We start from the raw sequence: 19,315 nt of genomic DNA, 5'->3' as shown, positions 1-19,315 counted from the left end.
GATACAAACTAAATATATGTTATATGCACCATTTAGCCTGCCTGAAATCTAAAAGTTCTGAATTCAAAAACTTAGATAAGTCTAAGGGTTTTGGATAATGACTGTGAACCTGTAATGGCTCTTTGTGGGGATTCAATGAGATGCTGCATGAGAGGACGTCCCATCACAGAGTGGGCCACCTGGTGACACTCACTGGAAAACAGGCTTTCCCAGAATCCTAGAAACTCAGAAGCAGAGATTCCATTCCAGGCCCAGACACTGCTTGCTCCCTGGCGGAAGATGAGACCTTGCAGACACTGAGTTGGATTATAGAGGCAAATAGGTTATATAAGTCCTTCCAGAAAATGATGTAAACCCTGAATATTACAGGGCAGTGTCATGGCAAGAATGAAGATGTATCCTCTTTGTGTGGACAGTGCCTCAGGCTGCTATAGGCTCCTGTTAGTTTTGGGGAGAAGCCAAGGAAGCTATGCTGACATATGCTGTGTCTGCTCCTATCCTGTGTGGCCACCTCCCCTCTGATTAGGTTTGCATCCCTGGCTAATTAAATTAGGAACTTAATCTAACCATGCAGTAGTGCAGTATGTGCGTTGGGAGTGGGTCTCTTCCTATCAGTTGTAACCTGGCTGAAGCGCTGCAGTGCTCAATAAACATTGCTTATTAATGTCGTCTTAATCATGATTGTTTCCTAACTGGCAGCAGGCATTTTTCAAAATTGAAGCTTTCTTAGAAATCAGTTGATTTACAGCATAATCTTTGAGCAATTGCAGATGCAGAGACTAAAATTTCACTGTAATTTTGACTAAAAGCTTGATTGAAGAAAGTAAAAACGTCATCCCAGCCTGGGGTGGGATGGGAACTATATCAGCAGAACATAAATGATGAAGAGACATCTAGACTGGACCATAACAGAGACAATTCCTTTAATGGTACATGACTAAGGATTTTACCAATTTCCAATAAGAATCAGAAGTTAATTTCAAAGCCTGCTTTATATTCTTCAGAGTTCCTTATTTTTAATTATGCTTAAATTAACTTGCAAGAACAGTATAGAGTTTTTATTTCACAGGGTAGGTTTAGTCATTCTCATTTTTTTTTTTTTTTTGCCTACACATTGTCTTCATAGTTTTAGATGATTAATCTTATTGGGGACCCCATCTGTAACTTCAAGCAGAATTCTGGTGCTCAGAATGGGCAAAGCAGATTAGAGCCACTCTCAATGGTAGCCTTGTATCTGGGGGAATTACTTGTGAAGATGACCCAATAAATGGACACAAACACCCCTTGGACTTGCTGATGTTAATGAGGAGTTTGTGTACTTACCAGAATCATCTGACAAGATGGGCAATGGGGTAAAACACTTGACTCACTCTGCTTCAGTTTCATTTATAAAATTAGGGAGTTGCACTAGAATATTTTTTCAAATCTTTTCTTTTTGCAGAACTCTTTCCTTATATTATTTTTTACAGTAGGAAGCCCAAAATATGACATAAAAGTAGAGGCATACTGTTTGAAGCAGGAGTTGAGGTGCCAAGTCAAAACTTAAATACTAACAATTTTCATATGTATTTGCCTGGGGTTTTACATTTGGTCTTCTGTATAATTCTTTAGGATGGTGGTTCAGATGTCATTATGTCATTCCTTTCTGTGCAAGCAGGAAGCACATCAAGAGTTAAGTAACTTGTTCATAACCACACAAGTGACACCATGACTTGAACTCAGGTCTCCTGATTTAGAATAAATATGCAGAGGTCATTTGCAATAATTTCCCCTAGCCATCAGAAAGTCTCAATTCTAGTCATTGTCATTTCTGTGTTATTAGTTCCTAGTTCTAACTAGATATATACCTGGTGGATGCTCTAGAGGTCTGACTGTCACCTTCCTTAAAGCAGTTCACCTGGCATGTCCAGGTAGTGTGGTCAATGTTGTTACCTGTAGAAATGCAGCCTAGCTTATTCTGGAGCATCAATCTACAGTTAGAGAACTTCTAGGTCTAGTATGTTTGACAGTCCGTAAGGGGGAGCTTTGAGCACATAACCCTATTAAGCATATTGTGTTTTATAGATGTGGGGGAGTTGGAGGGGGGAAAAGAAATAGAAAAAAAAACACAATTAGGTAGTGCATCTTATTTGTAATTTGCTCTTTTCTTTACTCTCAGTTCATCTCTTGTAGCTGAACCAACAATCTGTCTCCTTCCAAACAAGTTTATTTAGTCAGCATAACCAGTGACATTGTGCCTTGTATAATAAATTCTCTGCTCAAAATGATCCTAATAATGTAGTCTTTTCAGCTTTGAGGGAGGAAAATTATCCTTAGTTAGAAAAGGCATTTCTATAATTCACTTTCAATCATTTCGGTGTCAGTAACCACATATATGTACATAAATCAATTTTGGATCAGACCTTAAGTTGGATCATTGGGAAAGAATATCAGGACAATGAAATAATAGAATAAACAGAACCACAGCCCATACGGTATAACTCTTTCACTTCTCTCTTCTTTACTTTTTGAACCCAGCTTTTTTCCCTATCAATGAATACTAAAATAGCATTATTAAAAGAGATTATTGACCTCCTAACCATCCAAACCAATGGCCCTTTCTTCAGTTCTTGCTTGCTGTCTTTGAATTCCACATAGCATCTGACTCTAGTAATCATCTTCTCCTTAAAATGCTCTCCTTCTTTGAGTTTGCGGATATGAAGCTATTACATTTTTCACCTTTCTGAAAGTCCTGAGTTTTTCTTCACTTGCTCCCAATGTTAAGTTTTTTCTTCTTTTTCTCTTTATTTACCTTCTACTTCAGATGTCACATCTAGTTTCCAGCTTCAAATATCATTATAGGGAAGACCTCCAAATACTAATAATTGTAAATTTCCTAGTGGAAAGAAATGAAACAATGGGAAGAAGAGACACAAGCAGTGACTAATCCACATACTGTTAGTCACTCACTGGAAAGAGAATCCATGTGTTTCCTGGAAAACGGATAGACTAGATTTACAATTTAGGAGCTGTTCAAATTTTTACCCTTGTTTATAAAGCTAATAGTAATCCCCTTCTGCTTTTGGAGTTTGGGCAAGTTTCCTCTTACATAAACTTTGCCTCTTTGTTTCTCCTTACTAATACATAGTTATGGGATTTTTGAATATTGACTCATTTCTTTCATGTCATGCTACATCGAAATAGACCATGCACAAAGCAAACTTAAGCAAGAGAACTTACGAAAACTAAATATGAACCCATATGAAAAATGTTAAAATGAAATTGTTTTGGTAGTTTTATGGATATCCTTCCCAAATCTTTACTTGCATAAAGATTTTTCTTTTTATATAAATTGAAACATCCATGGTAATTTTGAGGGAGAGAGTACTGAAAGGAACATAGGTCCTTGAGTCAAGTCACAGGTTCATATAGAGGTTTCACAACTTTCTAGTTCAACCTCAATTTCTTTATTTCTGAAACAGAATTATTATAAATGCCTGCTATGACTCTTGGGAGGATTAAAGGTAATGATGTAAAATGCCTATAACATAGTAGATTCTTATAAATAGTAGTTACTCTTATAGTATACCATCTCCATAGCGGAGAAGGAGGACCAGGAGGCTAAAATAAATCTAAATGAAATGAAGGAAATCAGACTGTGATTCAACTAAAAGCAAGAAGTTGAAAACAGATCAAGATATCCTGCACTATACTTTTATTCAGTATTCATAACAAGTATAATTACGACTATTATTTAAGTTTTCTTATTTGTGTAATAAGGGAAAGAGCTAAACAATATGGCAAAATCCAATACAGTTAAAAGCTCTGGTATATGTGACAAGAAAAGTTAAGAATTTAAGGGCTGCCTGGGTGGTTTGTTGCTCTGTGCAAGGTTGTCAAATAGGTTTATGTATACTTGCATTATTGGATTATTTGATTTCAGCCTTATGGTGGATGCTATTAGCCTATGAAATATTGAAAAGAATTTAAAGGCTGGATATGAGCACAGGATGGTCAACAGAACCTGACCAATGAACCTATCTTTAGATGCAAGTTTAGATGCAGGAAGGGAGGGGTCAGGTGCTCTGTATCTGCCATCCCTGGTAGTCTGTGGGTATTAGATTGCATTTTCATAGCTGTATGGTTAGGTTATTTTTTTTCCAAGTCTCTCTGAAACAAACTTTGATATAAATGCTTTGTGCCCCAACAAGCCTTAGTAGACTCAGATCTTCATGCAGTGAAAAGATGTTTCCCCTGCTTCAGAAATCAATCACTGCAAACAGCAGAGGGAACTTAAACTGCCTCATACTGGTGTCAAGCTTAAAGAAAAGAGAAAAAAATACCTTGCTCCATGAGGATGAACAGCAAAATCATAGCAACTGACCTTTGACTGAGTGGTTATAGGAAAATGCTCTATTTGCTCCCCTGAGCCAACTGAATCACAATGCTCATTGTACCCTGGAAAAATATCAACTTCAGCTAGAAAAAAATGGAATAACTGAACAGAATGTTTGATCAATTAATGGCTTCCTTTTAACCACATCTTTAGCAGGATAGGCCTAAAAGAGTAGGCCTATGACAAAAGCTACAAAACAGCTAACCTAGCTTAGATTATTCCTGGAAGGTCTTGGGTACATCTCCTAGAAAGTGAACAAAGAAATCATGACACAATTTAATCAGTTTTCAATTATCCAGAAGTTGGTAATCCTATTTGTGGATGGTTCATATCTATTCTCCTTCTGCTCTCTCTCGCTGAATGCCTTTGGCTATTACAGTGTCCATGTGCACTTCCATGAGAGAGGGGCAGGGAGAGATGTCAGCAAGCGTACAAACTGAGAGACCCATAAAAGTGAGAGAATAGCAAGCACGGTGGCTAAATGAGGCTGAGGTACTAACTGCAGATCTAAAAATTCCATGCTTTTCCTGAAATCATACTATGATGTCCTACCAGCTCAGGGCTTTATATTACCAGCATTCAATAAATATTAGTATAAAGAAAGTATAGCACAGTGATAAGAGTCCAGGGCATAGAGTTGGGTTACCTGTGTTCACATCCCATCTCTAAACTTAAAGTTGAATGACTTACTTACTTGACCTCTCTGTGTCTTAGTTTCCTTATTTGAAAAATAGCAACGTGATAGATTGCATTGTTATCAAAATATGGGTTGAAGGGTCAAAGTCTGGAGATGAGAATGTACCAAAGGAGAGAGATTAATTAAATTTCTGCCATTTTCACAGCTCCCAATGAACAGCAACAAGGGCAGCTATCTGTGGTGGAAAAAACATATACACTTTCCCAAACAGAAAGTCCATAGACCATGTGACATTCTTCCCAAGCACCCTTTCACTGATGTGATTAGTTCGCCATGAAGAAGGTGAATCCATAATTGATGTATATGCTCCTTGGCAGGAAATAAACAAAAAGTGGGTCAACAGAAGCATCAAAGAAGAAATTTAAAAATACCTTGAGACAAATGAAAATGAAAAAATAACTTTCCAAAACCAATGGAAAGCAACAAAAGCAGTTCTAAGAGGAAAGCTCATAGCAATATAGGCCTACCTCAAGAAAAGAGAAAAATCTTAGATAAACAATCTAACTTTACTCCTAAAGAACTAGAAAAAGAAGGATAAGCAAAGCCCAAAGTCAGTAGAAGGAAGAAAATAAGGATCCAAGATGAAATAGAGAGTAAAACAAACAAACAAACAAAAAACAATAAAAATGATCAATGAACCTAAGAGCTGGTTCATTGAACAGATAAAGAAAATTGATAAACCTTTAGCAAGACTCATCAAGAAAGAGTTTTGGCCAAATAAATAAAATCAGAAATGAATAAGGAGAATTATAACTGATATCACAGAAATACGAAGAGTCATGAGACTACTGTGAACAAATATATAGCAATAAATTGGACAACCTAAAAGAAATAGATAAATTCCTAGAAACCTACAATCTTCCAAGACTGAATCAGGAAGAAATAGAAAATCTGAACAGACCAATTACTAGTAAGGAGATTGAATCAGTAATCAAAAAAGTATCAACAAACAAAAGTCCAGGACTAAATGGCTTTACTGGTGAATTCTACCAAATATTCAAAGAAGAATTAATAACAATCTTCTCGAACTTTTCCAAAATAGAAAAGGAAGGAGCATTTCCAAACTCATTTTACAATGTCAGCATTACCCTGATACCAATCAGACAAAGACATCACAAAGAAAGAAAATTATAGGCCAATATTCCTGATGAACATAGATGCAAAAATCCTCAACAAAATACTAGCAAACTGACTCCAACAATACATTAAAAGGTCATACACCATGACCAAGTGGGGTTTATTCTGGGGATGCTAGGATGGTACAACATCTACAAATCAGTCAATGTGATAACACCACATTAACAAAATGAAGGATAAAAATTACATAATCATCTCAAAAGATGCAGAAAAACCATTAGATAAAATTCAATATCTTCTTATGATAAAAAATCTCAACAAAATGGGCATAGAGAGGACATACCTCAACATATTAAAGGTCACATAAGACAAGCCCACAGCTAACATCATACTTAATAGTGAAAAGCTGAAAAGCTTTTCCTCTAATATCGGGAAGAAGACAAGGATGCCCACTCCCACCACTTTTATTCAACACAGTATTGGGAGTGTTAGACATAGCAATCTTACAAGAAAAATAAATTAAAGTAATCCAAATTGGAAAGGAAGAATAAAACTGTCACTGTTTTCAGAATACCTGATTCTATATAGAGAAAACTAAAGATGCCACCAAAAAATGTTAGGACTAATAAATTAATTCAATAAATTTGCAGGACAGAAAATTAGTATACAGAAATCTGTAGTATTTCTATATACTAAAAATGAACTACCAAAAAGAGAAATTAAGAAAATAATCTGATTTACAATTTCATCAAAAAGTATAAAATATCTAGGAATAAATTTAACCAAGAGGTGAAAGATCTATATTCTGAAAACTATAATACATTGCATTAAATGCAATCCCTATGAAAATACCCATGGCATTTTTCACAGAACTAGAACAAAGAATCCTAAAATTTATATGGACCACAAAAGACCACAGATAGCCAAAGAAGCCTTGAGAAAGAAGAACAAAACTAGAGGTATCATGCACCCTGATTTCAAACTATACTACAAAAGCTATAGTAATCAAACAGTATGGTACTGGTACATAAACAGACATGTAGATCAATGGAACAGAATAGAGCCGAGAAGTATACCTAAGCTTATATGGTCAATTAACCTATGATGAAGGAGATAAGAACATACAATGGAGAAAAGACAGTCTATTCAATAAACAATGTTGGGAAAACTGGACAGCTACAATCAAAAGAATGAAACTAGACCATTTTCTTACACTATATATAAGAATAAATTCAAAATTGACTAAAGACTTAAATGTAGGATGTAAAACCATAAAACTCCTAGAAGAAAACATGGGCAGTACGCTCTTTGACATTGGTCTTTGCAATATTTTTTGTATCTGTCTCCTCAGATAAGGGAAACAAAAGCAAAAATGAACAAAAAGAACTACATCGAAATAAAAAGGTTTTGCACACTGAAGGAAACCATCAACAAAATGAAAAGATAGCCTACTGAATGGGGGAATATCTACAAATGATACGTTTGATAGGGATTAATATCTAAAATATATAAAAACTCATATAACTCAATATCAAAAAAAACCAAACAGTCCAATTTAAAAATGGGCAGAGGACCTGAATAGACATTTTTCCAAAGAAGACACACAGATGGCCAACAGGCATGTGAAAAGATGCTCAACATCACTAATCATGAAGGAAATGCAAATCAAAACCACAAAGAGATATCATCTCACACCTATTAGGGTGGCTACTATCAAAAAGACAAGAAATAACAAGTGTTCACAAGTATGTGGAGAAAAATGAACCTTAGTGCCCTGTTGGTGGGAATGTAAATTGATACGGTCACTCTAGAACCGGTATGAAGTTTCCTCAAGAAATTAAAAATAGAACTACTAAATGATCCAGCAATTCCACTTTTGGGTATTTATTCAAGGAAATGAAAGCACTAATTCAAATATATATATACTCTCCAATGTTCATAGCAGCATTATGTAAAATAGCCAAGACATGGAAACAACTTGTGTCCACTGATAGATGAATAAATAAAGAAGATATGGTATATTCATACACTGGAATATTACTCATAAAAAGAATAAAGTCTTGCCATTTGCAACAACATGGGTGGACCCAGAGAGTATTATGCTGAGTCAAATAAATCAGACATAGAAAAACAAATGATCTATGTTACCACTTATACATAGACGCTTAAAGAAAAAAAAACTAATGATCAAATGTAACAAAACAGAAGCTGACTTAATAGATATAGAGAACAAGCTGGTGGTTGCCAGAGGGGAAGAGGATGCGGAAGATGGGAGAAATAAGTGAATGGGGATTATGAGGTACAAACTTCCAGTTATAAAATAAATAAGTCACAGCCATGTAATGTACAGCATAGGAAACACAGTCAATAATATTGTAATAACAATAATATTGTAATAACTTTGTATGGCAACAGATGGTAACTAGACTCATTGTGGTGATCATTTTGTAATGTATAAAATTATTGAATCAATATGTCATACATCTGAAACTAATATAATATTGTAAGTCAATTACATGTCAATTAAAAAAACACACATAAAGAAAGCACGAAGGGGGCTTCCCTGGTGGCGCAGTGGTTGAGAATCTGCCTGCCAATGCAGGGGACACGGGTTCGAGCCCTGGTCTGGGAAGATCCCACATGCCGCGGAGCAACTAAGCCCGTGTGCCACAACTACTGAGCCTGCGCGTCTGGAGCCTGTGCGCCGCAACAAGAGAGGCCACGATAGTGAGAGGCCCGCGCACTGCGATGAAGAGTGGCCCCCGCTCGCCGCAAGTAGAGAAAGCCCTCGCACAGAAACGAAGACCCAACACAGCCAAAAATAAATAAATTAATTAATTAATTTAAAAAAAAAAGAAAGCAGGAAGAAATTAATAAAAATAAAGAATAAGATGGTGAATTAAAAATAGAAAAACCATAGATTTAAGTAGTAAACATAAGGATGAAGAACATGAGAATGATAACATGACTTACCATATTCTGAGGTTCTCTTTTAAAAGGTCTGAAATATTCTTCCTCCTCAAATCTCCCAGATTTTCCTTTCTCCCATTTTTATAAAACATCAAATTTTGCTTAGAAATAATACAACATGCTCCTAAAATGTATTCTTATTTCTAAAATGGATAAAGCTCTATCTCTTAGAATTCAGCTCAGCCAAATTAATGTCACCAGACTCATACTAGATAAGGAGGACTGGTATTCAAACTGGAGAAGGTCACTGTTCTCCTGTAGCTCATCTAGTAGGGAAGACAGACCTATACAGAGAAATGCAGTTTTAGGGTAGTCAGCATGTGGTAATGGAGTTAAATCAACAATAATAATAATTCATTGCTTTTTTTCCCCCTATTGCAGAAGGAAAATTTACTCTGCTCAAGACAATTTATTGTACAACAAGCTTTAGCAGGGAAAAACAAAAATTGAAATGATGTGATTTGAGTGACAGTTGTCTATTAATATTCTAAAACCTATGACAAACCGTTTAATCTCCTTGTGCCTCAGCTCCCTCATCTAAGAAACCAGGAGAATGACTGTATTCACAGTACTGAGCTCACAGCGTGCAAGGTTCAAATGAGATAATGTTCCTGAAAACCCTTTTAAATGTGCTATGTGCAAAAGTTATTTTCATTGACGCCATTAGCATCAAAGTGTAAATGATTGTGAATTTCACACTTCTTCCACTTGCTCTTGAAAACCATCTTCAGTCACCACTTTTTAAAGTCAACACTTTCTTAAATGAATAGTGTACAAAAGATCCTGATTCACAAATTTAATGGCTGCACTCCTTCATCTTAAAGCCATAGTCATACCCCAAATTAGTTAAGATCAGTGTGTGGTCCAGAGTGTAGAGTTCTTTGTAGCCTAAATATTGAGACTCTTTAGGATATGTTGTGTTTACTCTTTTAGACTCTATTCATTATTTAGACATTCTTTTTTTTTTTTTTTTTTAATTTATTTTACTTATTTACTTTTGGCTGTGTTGGGTCTTCGTTGCTGCACACGGGCTTTCTCTAGTTGCGGCGAGCGGGGGCTACTCTTCATTGTGGTGCGCGGGCTTCTCATTGCGATGGCTTCTCTTGTTGCGGAGCACAGGCTCTAGGTGTGCGGGCTCAGTAGTTGTGGCACGTGGGGTTCAATAGTTTTTGGCTCGCGGGCTGTAGAGCGCAGGGTCAGTCGTTGTGGCGCACGGGCTTGGTTGTTCCACGGCATGTGGGATCTTCCCGGACCAGGGCTCGAACCCGTGTCCTGCATTGGCAGGGGGATTCTTAACCACTGTGCCACCAGGGAAGCCCCTATTTAGACATTCTTATTCATCATGTAATTACAATGTAATTACAATTACAAAACAATAGAAGTTCCCCAAACTGACCTCAGGTTAACAGATTCTGCTTACCCACAGCTCTGCTACAGGATGAATGCTCAAACGAATACACCTTTTGAATGTTGACATTCTGTTCCTATCTTTGAGTGATATGCTTACTAAGAGTTGATGTCTATTCCCAAACTCTTTAGGTGGATTTTACTGGTAATTATAAGCATGTAATTAAATTTATTAGTAAATAAACTAAAAATGTAAGTGGGAGAAATTGAATTGTTTCCATCAATTTGAAGTTGAATGGTTTAGAAAGATTCAAAAATAGGCAAAAAAGTCACTATCAAATGAGTTGTGGACAAGACAATTATATGAGGTTAAGGGGAAAGAAGATAAAAAATCTAAAGGGATTCTGACATTGGTATTGTGTCAGAAGTATCTAACTTCTTATTCTACTTTCAAGAATATGGAAATTTAGGGTCATACCTTATGATTGATGTAATAAAATAAATCAGAACTTTTATCAATGGACAAAGAATAGAGTCTAAATGGTCAAAGAATAGGCCTGAGCACTATCTCAAAAGATCGTTGAATGAATGCACACTTCATGTCTTAAAATTTAACATTTTTAATGTATATAGGAGTCATTTTTATGTTTCTTTGTTTTGACTTTTTAAAATACACTGACCAAGTATGCATTATTAAAATACTAATATTACTTTGGGGACTTCCCTGGTGGTGCAGTCATTGGGAGTCCGCCTGCCAGTGCAGGGGACACGGGTTTGAGCCCTGGTCCAGGAAGATCCCACATGCTGCGGAGCAACTAAGTCCGTGCACCACAACTACTGAGCTTGCGTGCCACAACTACTGAAGCCTGCATGCCTAGAGCCCATGCTCCGCAACAAGAGAAGCCACCGCAATGAGAAGCCAGTGCGCCGCAACAAAGAGCAGCCCCCGCTCACCACAACTAGAGAAAGCCTGTGTGCAGCAATGAAGACCCAATGCAGCCAAAAATTAATTAATTTTAAAAATTAAAAAAATAAAATATTAGTTTATAAACTGAAATTATTTCAAAATGAGAACATATAAGAACACACATGATTATTTTAAAATTCCATTAAATGAATAAATATGAACTAATTCCCAATTCAGTCTCAGGTAAAATAATAGACTCTGTAAGGAATAGAAAGACAAATAAAGCTAAGCACCCACTTTCAAGGCTCTGAAAACTCACAGACTTCTTACATGTGGGAAAGTTCTCAGATACCTATGTACTCACTGTAGAACTGAAAACAGAGAAGAACAAAGAGCATCTTTGTCTACTACTCAATTCTGTAAGGGTTAAAATTGCAACCTGCTGCAGTCCTGACCAGCAGTGCACTCTGAGAGGAAATTAAGATAACAGTATGAGGCACTCTGTGCTTTGGACAAGCAGCCCCCTTAGATAGATGTGTATCTCTGGAAGGATTTTAATGAACCCAGATTCTTGCATCTTCTCCTACATAGAAGGAAGCACTAAGATCATTAACCTGAGATATCTCTTCTTGACTAGCAGTAATCTTTTACCAAGATATATATGTGAGAGCACATGTTCTCTAGCCAAAAAATCACATATAAACTGGCTTCTCCCCCTACCTCATCAGAACAACTTCCTCAGAGCTACTGAGTGGCTGTCTCCCAGGCTCTAGTCCTCAGTAAGGCCCTGAATAAAACTTAACTCACAACTCTTACACTGTGCATTTTTCCTTCAGTCACTACCCTTCAAGTTGTGCAGATCACAACTGGCATAACCATTTAGAGTGGTTATAATGTGGTCAAAATGAAATGCATCCTTGGTTTTGGTGAACCAATCAGACCCAAGCACTAAAATAGCTGATGTTTTAGAGTCCGTTTTCTATGTCAGCCACATTAACCATTTTTATTGATAGGAATTGTCACTACATTTCTACCACCATCTAGGTAGGGACAAGTAGAAAATACAATGATTAACAAGATCTCTGAATTATTTGCAAAGTGCAATGGAAGGTCTTTGAAGGATTTTAAGGTTAATGACATGATCCAATTTACATTTTAAACACTCTCAGATTATTAGAAGAAGAAAGGGTTAGAATGGAGAGAAAGAAGAAAACCAGAAATGATGTTAATATGTTCTGTTATCTCCAGGTTTCTGAAATTGTTTTATCATGTTTAAGGTGTGGTGAGCACATCTCAACTTCCTTATCCCAGATTCTAAGCTCCTTGATATCAGTAATCACAAATCTCACTGCTTGAAAACATACATCTAGAATTTTCTCGAATTATCTTTATTTAAAAGTTTGTCCTGAAATTCCCATACACAGTAAAGAACGTGGCAGAAATTCTAATAAGTTGGCTTCCAAATGGCATCTCGCCACCTCTTGCACCCAGAAGCAACATAAGCCCTTCCTCATTTTGGCTCAGAATATATGGCCACTGCACTCAGGGAACCTAACACACAATACGTTTAGCTCATCACACATTTTGAAAACTACTTTCTCAGCTAACTTTTGAAAATGTGAGAAGACTAAAAAAATGATGTCAGTTCTTTATCATTTTCAGCTACTTCCCTAAAACTAGATACATTTGCTATTTATCTGGTTTTTTTTTTTTGGACTCATCAGCCAATTTTCAAGGCAATTTGAGTTCACTTTTTGTGAAAGAGTCTTCAGGAAAATATTCTGTCAAGGGCTTTGGGACAATCAAGATAAATGACACTCCTACATTTTGCTCATACTAATCACCCCTTTATGAATCTGCCCCAAAGCATGAAGTCCTCTCTCCCAGGCTGCTCTTTATACAATCCTAGTGCTGCTGCCTCCTGAGTCCTCTCTGCTTCATGCATTATCACTTCATTCGCTGTCTTGTTCCCCTATTGAGCTGCCTCTCCACCTGAGATTCTATTCTCAGAGTGGTTCTGCTTGGGATTTTGGATACTAGAGATTAAAATTTTGAAAGAATGAAATAACTGATCTTTTAGGTAACCCTCCTCACTGTCATCTCCCAGAGGTTGATATTTTTCTATTTCTTCACCTAAAATTTAGATAATCTGTAAAAAAAATATATACAATGGATTTGGGGAAATTTGAGTCTACCCATCGGAATACCCTCTGTTTGTTGTCAATATTTTTTTTCCTTTTCTTTCTAATTTTTTTAATTGGCGTATAATTGCTTTACAATGTTGTGTTAGTTTCTGCTGTACAATTAAGTGAGTCAGCTATATGTATACATATATCTCCTCCCTCTTGGTCCTCCCTCCCACCCCCCTCTTCCCAGCCATCTAGGTCATCACAGAGGACCGAGCTGAGCTTCCTGTGTTTTACAGCATGTTCCCACTAGCCATTTATTTTATGCATGGTAGTGTATATATGTCATTCCTAATCTCCCAATTTGTCCCACCCTCTCTCTTTCCCTCCCTGTGTCCACAAGTCCGTTCTCTATGTCTGCATCTCTATTCCTGCCCTGAAAACAGGTTCATCTGTACCATTTTTTTAGATTCCACATATATGCATTAATATACAATATTTGTTTTTCTCTTTCTGGCTTACTTCACTCCGTATGGCAGACTCTAAGTCCATCCACATCTCTACAAATGACCCAATTTTGTTCCTTTTCATGGCTGAGTAATATTCCACTGTATATATATACCACATCTCCTTTATTCATTCATCTGTCGTTGGACATTTAGGTTGTTTCCATGTCCTGTCTATTGTAAATATTGCTGCAATGAACATTGTGGTACATGACTCTTTTTGAATTATGGTTTTCTCAGGGTATATGCCCAGTAGTGGGATTGCTGGGTCATATGGTAGTTCTATTTTTAGTTTTTTAAGGCACCTCCATACTCTTCTCCATAGTGGCTGTATCAATTTACATTCTCACCAACAGTGCAAGAGGGTTCCCTTTTCTCCACACCCTCTCCAGCATTTATAGTTTGTACATTTTTTGATGATGGCCATTCTGACCATTGTGAGGTGATACTTCATTGTAGTTTTGATTTGCATTTCCCTAATAATTAGTGAAGTTGAGCATCCTTTCATGAGCCCCTTGGCCATTTGTATGTTCTCCTTGGAGAGATGTCTATTTAGGTCTTCCACCATTTTTTGATTGAGTTGTTTGTTTCTTTGATATTGAGCTCCATGAGCTGTTTGTATATTTTAGAGATTAATCCTTTGGTTGTTGCTTCATTTGCAAATATTTTCTCCCATTCTGAGGGTTGTCTTTTCATCTTGCTTATGGTTTCCTTTGCTGTGCAAAAGCTGTTAAGTTTAATTAGGTCCCGTTTGTTTATTTTTGTCTTTATTTTCATTACTCTAGGAGGTAGGTCAGAAAAGATCTTGCTGTGGTTTATGTCAAAGAGTGTTTTTCCTATGTTTTCCTCTAAGAGTTTTATAGTGTCCGGTCTTACATTTAGGTCTTTAATCCATTTTGAGTTTATTTTTGTGTATGGTGTCAAGGAGTGTTCTAATTTCATTCTTTTACATGTAGCTGTCCAGTTTTCCCAGCACCACATATTGAAGAGGCTGTCTTTTCTCCATTGAATGTTCTTGCCTCCTTTGTCTATTCTTGCCTCCTTTGTCATAAATTAGGTGACCATATGCGCGTGGGTTTATCTCTGGGCTTTCTATCCTGTGCCATTGATCAATATTTTCCAAAACTCACACAGAGTTGTGAAAGAAAGGAAATATTAGACTGCAATTATTGCGTGGTAAAACTATCAAAGAATAGGTTTTTAAACTTTCTCTCAACTAGGCTGGAATAGGAAGAAATCACAAATGAGATTAAAACTTTTGATTGATAACTCAATGTGAGTGATGTGTGGGAAAAATACTAGGTTGGGAGCCGAGCTTTGGTTTTTCCATGTTTTTGTAGCTGTTAGAACTTAAGATAATGAGGGTTTGTTGTAAAAATATACATATGGGAAAAAGAACTAAGGGAATCTTTGCTAACCCAGTAACAGATATATTCTGGATCTCAAAGGAGAAGAATAGAGTTTGAGAATTAGAAGATGGTTTAAGATCCAAAGTCATTTTACTATCAACATTGACTTATCCTTTAGTTAGACAATCTCTTGCCAATATTGTAGCTCAGCTCCTCTCTCTAGCTCTACTGCTAGATATCTTTGTTTCTGCTTACTCATGATATCTGTACTTTGATCTTGAATGTATTCACAATCTCTGCATACTCAGTTTCTCTTGACCACTGCCATCTTATCATCTCTGATACCTGACTTCTGTATCTTTTCCAGCATCAGCCTTCATCACCAACTGGAACACTCTTTGTATTTTGCACTCAAATTCTCCAAGGAAGAGAATCTGATTGAGTGTTCTTTAGTCATCATTTTGTTTGGGTAGAGTTCTCATGCCAGATTTCTCATGGGTTGCTACTAGCCGATAGATAGATCCATAATACAGGTGTCTGTTTCCCAGCCCTGACCTAATCAGCTGCTGCTGGTGGGACACAATCATGTGGTAATTTTCTGTGCTGTGTTATTCGTGAAGACACCTATCAGTACCTAGTGCTATGCACGGGGGACTAGACTTCCTCTCCAGTGAACTTGGCTTCATCAAGGTTCCATTTCCATACCTATAACAGGAAAAGTTGGATGACATGTCCATTAAAGTCCTTTCAAATTCTAAGGTACTGTGAGTGCATCTTTTGTATTTGTCCTCATTCTTTCTTTCTTTAAAAAAAATTTTTTTTTAGTTACTACTTGTGATGTTAGGTATTATTCTAGATGTTGAGGAAACAGCAGTGACTGAGGTAGACCAAGTGTATAACAAGATTCTGGCAGTAAGAAAATTTTACCCAAGATGGTACCAATTAAGTGGTTTTAATGAAAGAGCTGCTTAGATACGTTAAGAAATGTTTCAGAACTAGATAAGGAGAGTTGAGGCACCCCAAGGCCAGCAAGAGTGAGAAGCTACCACCACATCTAAAGTTGGATGGGCGAGTGGAACATAATGGTAAACCAACGAGGCTTTGAGACATGGAGGAAGAGATGCCTGGAAGAAACTATAGTCACAAGGGATACAGGTGCTGCCCCAAAACAAGGAAATTGCAGGAAAAGGCTCCTCAATCTCTCTCTCTTCTCACCCTCTAGGTTACCAGGGCTTTCCATTGGCCAAATCCAACCGAAAGTATGAGAGCAAACGATTCAAGGTGATACAGTCTTCAGCCTCTGAGAGCAAACTGCAGCTCCAAGAAAATGGGAAATGGATAGGAGGCGATCAAATGGAAAATAACTGGGGCATAAATCTTACCATCAAGTGGAGTAAACAGATTAAAAACTTAAACTAAAATAAATACAAAATGAAACAATAAAATTTGATTTTAAAAAAAAGTACAAAGGAGGTAAAAGAAGATAGAAAGTGATTTTCAAGGAGGAAGGGATTATTTTAGAATAATGGAAAAAACAGCACATGTTGACAATTTTTGTCATTTTAATAAGCGTACTTGCCTTGGACTTTTTTATTTTGGAATATCTGATATGTGAAAGGAATGTATGCGACATATACAAGTTATGAACATAAAAGAAAAGCAAAAACCCATGAACAACCACCAATTAAAAAAGAAAATATCCAAACCATTGACACTTCTTCGTTCTCCCTCATCCTTTTCTCCTTTCTCATTCTTCATCAATAAAACTCACTAACCTGAGTTAGTGAGTTTATTACTAAACTCCATTCCATTATGGTTTACTACAGGATATTGAATATAGTTTCCTACGCTATACAGTAGGACCTTGTTGTTTATCCATTCTATATATAATAGTTTGCATCTGCTAACCCCAAACTCCCAATCCAACCCCCCCCCCTTCCTATCCTCCCCCTTGGCAACCACAAGTCTGTTCTCTATGTCTGTGAGTCTGTTTCTTTTTCATAGATAAGTTCATTTGTGTCATATTTTAGATTCCACATATAAGTGATATCCTATGGTAATTGCCTTTCTCTTTTTGACTTACTTGGCATAGTATGATAATCTCTAGGTCCATCCATGTAGCTGCAAATGGCATTATTTCATTTTTTATGGCTGAGTAATATTCCATTGTATATATATATACCACATCTTCTTTACCCATTCATCTGCCGATGGACATTTAGGTTGTTTCCATGTCTTGGCTATTGTAAATAGTGCTGCTATGAACATAGGGATGTATGTATCTTTTTGAATTACAGTTTTGTCTGGATATATGCCAAGGAATGGGATTGCTGTATCATATGGCAACTCTATTTTTAGTTTTTTGAGGAACCTCCATACTATTCTCCATAGTGGCTGCACCAATTTATATTCCCACTAACAGTGTAGGAGGGTTCCCTTTTCTCCACAACCTCTCCAGTTTAATCACACTCTTTAATACATGTTAGTTTTGCTTATGTTTTGAAACTTATAAAATTGAAATCTTAAATTCATTCTTTTCAGTCTTGTTTTTTCCACTCAATAATACTTTTCAATTCACCTTTGGTGATACACATTGTTGTAGTTCAACTTCACTGTTGAAAAGATATTTCATTACACAAATATTGTATAATTTGTTCATCCATTTTCCTAAGGACATTGTGTTATTGCCAATTTGTTGCTGTTATGATACTGGTGCAAATATTCTTCTATCTCTCTTTTGGATACATAAGCAAGTATTTCTTTGTGGTATATAATGCATACAGGAATAGAATTGGCATATTATGGACAATGTGCATGTTGAGCTTTATAAAATAGTGCCAACTTGTTTTTCCTACTGGTTGTATCTTTGTACACTCTCACCAGCAATGTTCAAGAGTTTCCCTTGATTCATGTACTCTCTGTCATTATGCTATGGGTTAAATGTTTGTATCCCCCCCCAAAATTCATATGTTGAAATCCTAGTCCCCAAAGTGATGCTTACAAGCAGCCCTGAGTTATGATTCTAGACAACATCACCATGATAAGCATATGAGATGGACACTTGGCCTAACAGTTACTAAGACTTCCTAGAAGGTCATTATAATACAAACAGTATAATATTAATACAAAAATAGACAACTTGACCTACAGACCAGGATGGCTGTAAGACAGACTCATATCTCAGAATTTATTGCATAATAAAGGTGGTACCACAAGTCAGACTGTTTAGTAAACTTTGATAGGAAAGCTGCTCATTATGGAAAAAAATCCATACCTATTACCACCTACAAGAATGGAATGCACGTATATTAAAGAAATAAGCCAAAAGAAACCATAAAGGCAGAAGATAATGTGCCCTAGGGTCAGGGAAGAACTTAAAATTCCAAAAGCGTCGTTAATAGTTTTAATCACATCAAATTAAGAATTTCTGTGAATCAAGTTAACATAAAGCTGTTGCAGAGAGATGATATTTGCCAGGTCTAAAACCACAAGGAAATTATTATCTAGAATATACAAGAAACTCATGCATATGAAAAAAGCATAAGAATCTCAAATTTTAAAAATGAGTAAAGGATATTTGAGTCAATTCAGAGCCAAAGAAACCCAATATATGATAGGTGCCAAAAATCATTGGTAATCAGAGGAACGCACTTTAAAACAAAAAAGAGATAACACTTTAGACCCATCATACCCTAAATACAGAGTGTTGAGTGAAAAAAATAAGGAACCCAATACCATCTATGTAAATTACAACTCATGAAATAATTCATGGCTTACACTAATACTTTAGAAAAGAAGAATATAGGGCTTCCCTGGTGGCGCAGTGGTTGAGAACCTGCCTGCCAATGCAGGGGACAAGGGTTTGAGCCCTGGTTTGGGAAGATCCCACATGCCGCGGAGCAACTAGGCCCGTGAGCCACAATTGCTGAGCCTGCGCATCTGGAGCCTGTGCTCCGCAACA

The sequence above is a fragment of the Balaenoptera physalus genome, assembly GCF_965194825.1.
Source record: "Balaenoptera physalus genome assembly, chromosome: 9".
In the NCBI taxonomy this organism is placed as follows: domain Eukaryota; kingdom Metazoa; phylum Chordata; class Mammalia; order Artiodactyla; family Balaenopteridae; genus Balaenoptera; species Balaenoptera physalus.
Note: the sequence above shows the minus strand (reverse complement) of the source record.